This window comes from Oncorhynchus masou, unplaced genomic scaffold (genome assembly GCF_036934945.1).
Source record: "Oncorhynchus masou masou isolate Uvic2021 unplaced genomic scaffold, UVic_Omas_1.1 unplaced_scaffold_3676, whole genome shotgun sequence".
Classification (NCBI taxonomy): Eukaryota; Metazoa; Chordata; class Actinopteri; order Salmoniformes; family Salmonidae; genus Oncorhynchus; species Oncorhynchus masou.
The window spans coordinates 26,097-35,691 of record NW_027010078.1 but is presented as its reverse complement, the minus strand read 5'-3'; the positions used below and the strand labels follow the sequence as shown (position 1 = coordinate 35,691).

Below are 9,595 nucleotides of genomic sequence, written 5' to 3'. Positions count from 1 at the left end.
TAATTATACAGGGTAGTGATGTTTAATTATACTGGTTAGTGATGTTTAATTATACTGGGTAGTGATGTGATGTTTAATTATACTGGGTAGTGATGTTTAATTATACTGGGTAGTGATGTTTAATTATACTGGGTAGTGAGGTGATGTTTACTTATACTGGGTAGTGATGTGATGTTTAATTATACTTGGTAGTGATGTTTAATTATACTGGGTAGTGATGTTTAATTATACTGGTTAGTGATGTTTAATTATACTGGGTAGTGATGTGATGTTTAATTATACTGGGTAGTGATGTTTAATTATACTGGGTAGTGATGTGATGTTTAATTATACTGGGTAGTGATGTTTAATTATACTGGGTAGTGATGTTTAATTATACTGGGTAGTGATGTGATGTTTAATTATACTGGGTAGTGATGTGATGTTTAATTATACAGGGTAGTGATGTTTAATTATACTGGGTAGTGATGTTTAATTATACTGGGTAGTGATGTTTAATTATACTGGGTTGTGATGTGATGTTTAATTATACTGGGTAGTAATGTTTAATTATACTGGGTAGTGATGTTTAATTATACTGGGTAGTGATGTTTAATTATACTGGGTAGTGATGTTTAATTATACTGGGTTGTGATGTTTAATTATACTGGGTAGTGAGTTGATGTTTGGCCGAGGTGGAAAAGATGACCATATATTTCTGACATGCAACATGAGTTGGATACAGATCCGGCTGAGGAAACCAGATCATTCTACTGCTCTGCTATTCACACATTATATTTTATTTTACGCAGCAAGCAAACACACACACGGGTCCCCTCCCGTCTCACCTGATCCTGGGAAGCTGTCTAGGGAGGCGTCGGCTACTGGGGTGGTGATGTCACTGCTGCTCATTGGTTCTGTTTTAACTGGGGACAAAGACAACACACACACGGTCAGCACACACACACGGTCAGCACACACACACACACACACACACACACACACACACACACACACACCATCGCCCCCCTACACACACACACATACAGTCAGCACACACACAAACAGTCAGCACACACACACACACACACTGGAACTACAGCCGGAACTACAGCCGGAACTACAGCCGGAACTACACCGGAAACTACAGTCGGAACTACAGCCTGAACTACACCAGAACTACAGCCGGAACTACACCGGAACTACACCGGAACTACAGTGGAGCACACTCTTGGAATGTGCTATAAACAACACTGGGCTGAAATGCAGGAGGCAAAATATTGGACTAATATTCATCACAACTTTTACATTCTGTTCTTTTAGACTAGAGCCTAATCATTTTTTTCCAAAATGGAATTTATAATAATAATGTTTGTTGGATTAATTTTAGGTATCATCTACATGTAATTATATGGGATTAACATGAAAATAAAACATAACCCTCCCCAGTGTAGATTACAATAAATTATCTCTCAACACACTTTAAGAATTTTTGAGGAAAATAAAACATTTGCCTAATTGTTAATCAATTCAACCAACAAAGAGACCTTCCTCATTTCAACCTGTTGACTTAACTATGAATTAAAACCAAACCATCCTTCAACAGCTCTTCTATGTACAGTACATTACTTCTATGTACTGTACAGACTATTCATTTGTCCCATCCACAGTTTGATCATACACTGTTACAGCAAGAATTCAACAGTAACAGGCAAACTACAATCCCGTCAATACATTTTAATCCATCCACCAATCAATCAAAGTAATCAATCAATTAATATATAATTAACATTATATATCCAATTAACATAATAATTAATGGTCACTAGTTACTGTATGGCTTACCCCAGTTTATAATGTAGCGTCAAGGGGAAAGAAAGATTTACATAGTTAAGTAGGATACTGGTGTAAAATGGCCCCTGCATGGAGAGGGAGTCAGTCTACATGGACGTACAAATACGATTGAAATGTCAAGACAATATAGTGTGTATAAAATCTGTTTTAAGAACTGTAGCGAATGGAGCGTGACCCCATGCCCCCGCTGAGCCTCTCAGAGTTATAACACTGATGGCTCAGTGGAGAGGATTTTACAGTTATCTGACAGCTAGGGAATCTTTGAAATCAATCCATTTCACATCAGGCAGCAAGCAGGCTTTGGGATGCGAAGGGGGGGGGGGGTGATATAGAGAAGAGGAAGGGGGCAAAACAAATTCACATCATGTGGGTAAAGGGAGTCATGCTTGGTGTGTCTCTCATGTTTTTAAAGAAGCTTTTCCCTGTCGTGTTTGACTTTGATCATTCTGCTGAGGAATTGTTGACGAGAGAGAGGGAGGGAGAGAGGGAGGGAGAGAGGGAGGGAGAGAGGGAGGGAGAGTATGAGGGAGAGTATGAGGGAGAGTAGGAGGAAGAGTGGGAGGGAGAGGGAGAGTAGACAGGAGAGTGGGAGGGAAAGTAGAAGGGAGAAGGGAGGGAGAGTAGGAGGGAGAGTGTTTTTGGAATAACACATTTAGGGAGAGAGGGAGGGAGAGAGGGAGGGAGAGAGGGAGGGAGAGTATGAGGGAGAGTATGAGGGAGAGTGGGAGGGAGAGTAGGGGGAGAGCAGGAGGGAGAGTAGGAGGGAGAGTAGGAGGGAGAGTAGAAGGGAGAGTCAGAGGGACAGTAAGAGGGAGAGTAGGAGGGAGAGGGAGAGTGGAAGGGAGAGTAGGAGGGAGAGTTGAGAGGAGAGTGGGTGGGAGAGCGGGAGGGAGAGCGGGAGAGAGAGTAGGATGGAGAGTAGGATGGAGAGTAGGAGGGAGAGTAGGAGGGAGAGTAGGAGGGAGAGTGGGAGGGTGAGGGAGAGTAGGAGGGATAGTGTTTTTGGAATAACACATTTAGGTAGAGATAATACAATACAGAGAAATAGGATGTGTGTGTGTGTCTGTGCACGTGTGTGTGTGTGTGTGTGTCTGTGCATGTGAGTGTGTGTGTGTGTGTCTGTGCACGTGAGTGTGTGTGTGTGTGCGTGTGCGTGCGTGCGTGCGCGTGTGTGTGTGTGTGTGTGTGTGTCTGTGCATGTGAGTGTGTGTGTGTGTGTCTGTGCACGTGAGTGTGTGTGTGTGTGTGTGTGTGTGTGTGTCTGTGCATGTGAGTGTGTGTGTGTGTGTCTGTGCACGTGAGTGTGTGTGTGTGTGTCTGTGCACGTGAGTGTGTGTGTGTGTGTGTGTGTGTGTGTGTGTGTGCGTGCGTGCGTGCGTGTGTGTGTGCGTGCGTGTGTGTGTGTGTGTGTGTGTGTGCGTGTGTGTGTGTGTGTGTGTGTGTGTGAGTGCGTGCGTGCGTGTGTGTGTGTGCGTGCGTGTGTGTGTGTGTGTGTGCGTGTGCGTGTGTGTGTTTGCGTGCGTGTGTGTGTGTTTGTGTGTGTGTGTGTGTGTGCGTGCGTGTGTGTGTAGGTATACTAGCTAATATAATGAGGGGACATCGTGGTGTAACACTGCATGCACAGACTAAAGGTCACACTCAGGTGTTCACAGAGAAACACACGATAACCAGCGTACTCATGGAACAACGGCAGACAGGAACCAATCAATCAATCAAAACAAGGCACGGCGTCCACAGGATCCATAACCCAGCCAGTCCCAAACCATGCTTCACACACTCAACATAACACGAGTGCAACAATTACATTAACGCCATGAAAGGCACAATAGTTGAAGAAACTCTTAGAATTAAAAATAGATGTGTTATCTATTGAGAACCGTTAATTAATTGGGATCTTTTCATTTATAGTGGTATAAAAAAAAAGAGTAAAAGCACAAGATGTTGTTTTTTTTCTTCTCTTTCTTGTCTTTTCTAAGTTGAAACACCAAGTATTGTCCTTTCATTGTTATCCACACCTGAACTGCACCGACCTGCAGCCGACTGTGAGCTAGTGCTTAACAACCAGTCAGCTGTGGTGAGCATTGTGATGTTATCACCTATATGGGAAACAGAGAATAGGATACATGACAATCTGACTTCACCGCGGCTCTACGACAGGCTCTTTGTCCCGCAGAGGACAAATTACACCCTACTTCCTACGGAGAGCACCGCTTTTTTTGTCAAACAATCGGTCAAATGTAGTGCACTACATAGGGAATAGGGTGCGATTTGGGACGCAAGAAAGCGTTATCCTTTTTCCTATCAAGGTGACATTATTTTTAAGGTAGACTTTGAAGCGCACGAGTGGGTTTGTAATAGCGCCCCGCTTTCGACGTGGGTTCAACTAGAGAGAGTGGTGGTTTGAGAGGACACAACAAGCCTACTCACCTGAGTCAATAGGGACATGTACAAACCACATGCAAAACTACAACCCATTTTCATACCATGAGCTTTTGAATAATTACATGGGCGTTTAAATATACTGCTAATAGTTCCTCTGTAAACACAGAGACAATAGCATCAGATTTACAAAGCAGATCGTTTTCATATCGTTTTCATATCTAGATCAAATACAAGTGGCCCTTTTATAAATTGTGTATTAAAACCAAATGCAGTAAGTCTACAAGCCATCGGGTCACTAGTAGTTTCCCATGTTATTCAGAACTACAGAGAAGTAGACTGGAGGAAAGTAGTGGCACCACGTTTTCATTTGTTGACTTCACCTTTTGAAAATGAAAAACAGATCGCGGTTTCAACGACACCTGGAGACGTTTTATTGCCATTCAGGCAGATGCATAAAACGCTACACACAGGAAGAGGTTAAAAAGAAAAAGTCCCCTCTTTCTCCGCTCTGCTACAAACTTAAATTGTACTGTACTGATGAAGCTACAACGCAATTGGTAGAATGGTTGTGATTACAACGGAGTGTATTTTCTGCACAATAATAATCACAACGTTTTCTGTGCAAATATAATTTCGTACCACAACCGTTGTGTCAAGTTTAACGTTTGAATGTGTTACATCAGTATTCACCTGATTGTCTACAGGGCTCAGCCTATTCCTCTCCCATGTCCTATAGTCCTATAGTGAATTTAGAGTCCACACAGCGAAAGTGAGGGAAGCATTCAGGAAGAAAATCCCTAAGCACATACCTTCAGTGCCATTGGGGGTCATGGAATTGGTATTGATATGGGAGTTGTCGAGGCTGGGACCATTAGGGGATTCACGGCTGTGAGGACTGGCTAGATCCTGCATGTCCATAGACCTGACGGACGAGAGACACACACACACACACACACACACACGGAAGACGGACGCAAACACATACAGAAGACAGACCGCACACACAGACGGAAGTAGACACACACACACACACACACACACACACACACACACACACACACACACACACACACACACACACACACACACACACACACACACACACACACACACACACACACACACACACACATATTTACTCACATCTTGCCAGAACCATCAAGGGAAAACAAATGGTAAAGAGCTGGCCTATAGATGTATTAGTTTTACACATGTTTTTCTCTTAAACCTACTGATAACAACATGGGTAAAACTGTTGATTTGAAGTGTTTATACAAATAAAAACATCTCAACTGGAGATTGAGAATTTTGAGAATTTTTGCTATTGTATCTAAAAGCTATAAATACTATCAATAGATTGAACTAAGTTTGGGAAAGACAAACATAATGTAATCTCTGCTTACTAATGGTATCTCTGCCTATTAATGTTATCTCTGCCTATTAATGTTATCTCTGCCTATTAATGGTATCTCTGCTTACTAATGGTATCTCTGCCTATTAATGGTATCTCTGCCTATTAATGTTATCTCTGCTTACTAATGGAATCTCTGCCTATTAATGTTATGTCTGCCTTTTAATGTTATCTCTGCCTATTAATGCTATCTCTGCCTATTAATGTTATCTCTGCCTATTAATGTTATCTCCGCCTATTCATGGTATCTCTGCCGATTAATGTTATCTCTGCCTATTAATGTTATCTCTGCTTATTAATGTTATCTCTGCCTATTAATGTTATCTCTGCCTATTAATGGTATCTCTGCCTATTAATGTTATCTCTGCCTATTAATGGTATCTCTGCCTATTAATGTTATCTCCGCCTATTAATGTTATCTCTGCCTATTAATGTTATCTCTGCCTATTAATGTTATCTCTGCCTATTAATGTTATCTCTGCCTATTAATGTTATCTCTGCCTATTAATGTTATCTCTGCCTATTATTGTTATCTCTGCTTATTTATTTCATAATACAATTCAAACTAGGCCTACTGCTATACACTCAATTATAACATATTATATCAACACTATTTTATTATATATCAGCAATATATGATATTATAACATCAATATAGATTATAATTGAAATAATTGAAATTGATGAGCTCAGTAATAGAGACTTTACAACACACATGAGCGTTTTGTTTTAATTTTAGACTAGTTGAAAAAGCAGCTTCTACAGTATACAGCATTCGCTCCATGTTGATTAATGTACATACTCATGCTAGTCTACAGCATAGTAATTATATAGACATCCTTATTATACACTGTGAACACACTCAGTGATTGGAGGCTATGTTTAAAGTAGTTAGTTGCTAGAAAGTTAGAAGAGTTTGTTCTCTAAATGATTCTAAGAGCAGCTAGCTACTTCTCCAATTGATTAGCTCCTTCACCAAGTGATTAGCTCCTTCTCCAAGTGATTAGCTCCTTCTCCAAGTGATTAGCTACTTCTCCAAGCGATTAGCTACTTCTCCAAGTGATGAGCTACTTCTCCAAGCGATTAGCTACTTCTCCAATTGATTAGCTACTTCTCCAAGTGATTAGCTACTTCTCCAAGTGATTAGCTACTTCTCCAAGTGATTAGCTACTTCTCCAAGCGATGAGCTACTTCTCCAAGTGATTAGCTACTTCTCCAAGTGATGAGATACTTCTCCAAGTGATGAGATACTTCTCCAAGTGATTAGCTACTTCTCCAAGTGATTAGCTACTTCTCCAAGTGATGAGCTACTTCTCCAAGTGATGAGCTACTTCTCCAAGTGATGAGCTACTTCTCCAAGTGATTAGCTACTTCTCCAAGTGATGAGCTACTTCTCCAAGTGATTAGCTACTTCTCCAAGTGATGAGCTACTTCTCCAAGTGATGAGCTACTTCTCCAAGTGATTAGCTACTTCTCCAATTGATTAGCTCCTTCTCCAAGTGATTAGCTCCTTCTCCAAGTGATTAGCTCCTTCTCCAAGTGATTAGCTACTTCTCCAAGCGATTAGCTACTTCTCCAAGTGATGAGCTACTTCTCCAAGCGATTAGCTACTTCTCCAATTGATTAGCTACTTCTCCAAGTGATTAGCTACTTCTCCAAGTGATTAGCTACTTCTCCAAGTGATTAGCTACTTCTCCAAGCGATGAGCTACTTCTCCAAGTGATTAGCTACTTCTCCAAGTGATGAGCTACTTCTCCAAGTGATGAGATACTTCTCCAAGTGATTAGCTACTTCTCCAAGTGATGAGCTACTTCTCCAAGTGATTAGCTACTTCTCCAAGTGATGACCTACTTCTCCAAGTGATTAGCTCCTTCTCCAAGTGATGAGCTACTGCTCCAAGTGATTAGCTACTTCTCCAAGTGATTAGCTACTTCTCCAAGTGATGAGCTACTTCTCCAAGTGATGAGCTACTTCTCCAAGTGATGAGCTACTTCTCCAAGTGATTAGCTCCTTCTCCAAGTGATTAACTACTTCTCCAAGTGATTAACTACTTCTCCAAGTGATTAACTACTTCTCCAAGTGATTAACTACTTCTCCAAGCGATTAGCTACTTCTCCAAGTGATTAGAAGAGTTTGTTCTCTGAGGGATTCTGAGTGCTCTGTCTGCGGATCTGTGAAGAGAGATGCCTAGATGCCTAGTTCGCGACGCATCAGTTTGCTCTGGCAACCATCTTAATTGTTTCTGTGTATATACTGAAGACAACGCCACTGAAAACATTATTCTATCCCCTCATTGTTGCTGTGAAAAGTTGCTCAGCCATATGGAGGTTAGTTAAAACAGGCCGAAGAGAGCTGAAACATCACACAAATCCTTTGTCTTTTGTCACTGAGCCCCAATGCAACAACACTGTTTAATTAAATTAGGGAGAAATGTTTGCTACATTAAACTGCTTTTTTTTCAGGCACATTTATAGATTGCATATCAATCAACTAAACTAAGCCGTTAGTTTTTGTTTAATGCAAACGCAATCTGATAGGATGAAATGATAAGTCTGCTATTTCAACAATCCAATCAAATGAAATGATATGTCTACTATTTAAATTATGTTGGGATGGAAAGATATAGTCAATAGACTTGTTTTTAAATTAATAAAAAAAAGAAATACACAGATATATACATTGCGTTTTCTACTCACTCAGTTCAGCATGACATTTTTTTCCCAACTCAAATTAAGTAATTCATGTAGTATTGTTGTGAATATTGTTGGGGCATCTCACAAACTGACATGCTGGTAGCTGTGTCCTATTTCCCCAGAGAAATATGAATTTACTGCTAAATTATCACCCCCACCAAAAAACTGAAATACAATTATGAACAGCGGCGTTACAGATATACCAGGAGACAATTACTAGATTAGATAGATTAGACTTGCACAACTCTCTCTCTCTCTCTCTCTCTCTCTCTCTCTCTCTCTCTCTCTCACTCTCTCTCTCTCACTCTCTCCTTCCCTCCCTGCATCCCTTCTGATGCTACCTGCCTGGCGCTGGTTCAACTCTGCTCTTACCTGGAAATACGTAGCGGCCCGGAATCATCTGAACCAGGCTGCCTCTCTCTGTTTTTTTCTCTTTCCACCTGCCTGAACAGAAACAATGTCCCTCCTTGTTATTTCAGCTGTGTGTCACTGTCCAGACCCATCCATGACACAATAGAGCTGGTCTGAGAAAACATTATTGTTATTCTGTCTCAAGAGTGGGAAGAGAGGGCTAACTGAACTGGAAAAAGAACAGAGGACATTCTCTCTCTATAGTTTCTCTCTCAGCCCTACTCTTCTCTCTCTCTCGCTCTCTCTTCTTCTACCACTGCTGTTGTTGCCTCTCCTCCCTCGTTCAGGTCTCCCCTCCCTCCCTCCTCCCCGAGTGTGGGGACTGCAGCCAAATGACGGAAAGGTGATTCATCATTGGTCTACGACAGCTGCAAACTGGATTAGCCCGCCCACAATCAACATACAAAGAGGGCTTAGCCAAGGTAAGCAGGAAGGGGAGGGGGCGGGGGACTGGGGGGTTGGCTGAAGGGAGGTAAAGGGGTGTGAGGTGGATTGGGGGTGGGGGAGTAGCATGGAGGTAGGAAGTTAGGTAGCTCCTGATAACAGCTGCTGGATAGAGGGGAGAGAGATGTGACTTGTTGAATAGAGGCCAGTGAAGCATGACGCCCGTAGCATCTTCAGCAGATCTTTCATCTGCAATTGACACCACCTGAAATGTATCTGCACTCCCCTCCCTCTACCTCTCTCTTTCTCCCCTCTCTCTCCTCTGTCTTCTCTCTCTCTCCCCTTCTCTCTAGCCTTCTCTCTAGCCTTCTCTCTAGCCTTCTCTCTCCCCTTCTCTCTCCCCTTCTCTCTAGCCTTCTCTCTAGCCTTCTCTCAAGCCTTCTCTCTAGCCTTCTCTCTAGCCTTCTCTCTCCCTTCTCTC

At 42.0% G+C, this 9,595-nt stretch overlaps 1 long non-coding RNA gene across 2 annotated transcripts in view; it reads right to left on the bottom strand.

The window, feature by feature from the left end:
• Positions 1-843: 843 nt before the first annotated feature.
• The window catches only part of LOC135534619 (uncharacterized), a 33,685-nt gene continuing 24,933 nt past the window's right edge, over positions 844-9,595 (bottom strand). Inside the window, exons 1-3 of one of the 2 annotated variants that reach the window (XR_010454712.1) lie at positions 8,692-9,003; positions 5,025-5,137; positions 844-905 (exon numbers count right to left, since the gene is read on the bottom strand). This is a non-coding gene — a long non-coding RNA (uncharacterized LOC135534619). Of the gene's footprint in view, positions 906-5,024; positions 5,138-8,691; positions 9,004-9,595 lie in introns of those variants that run through there. The other variant, XR_010454713.1, reaches the window with a different exon arrangement.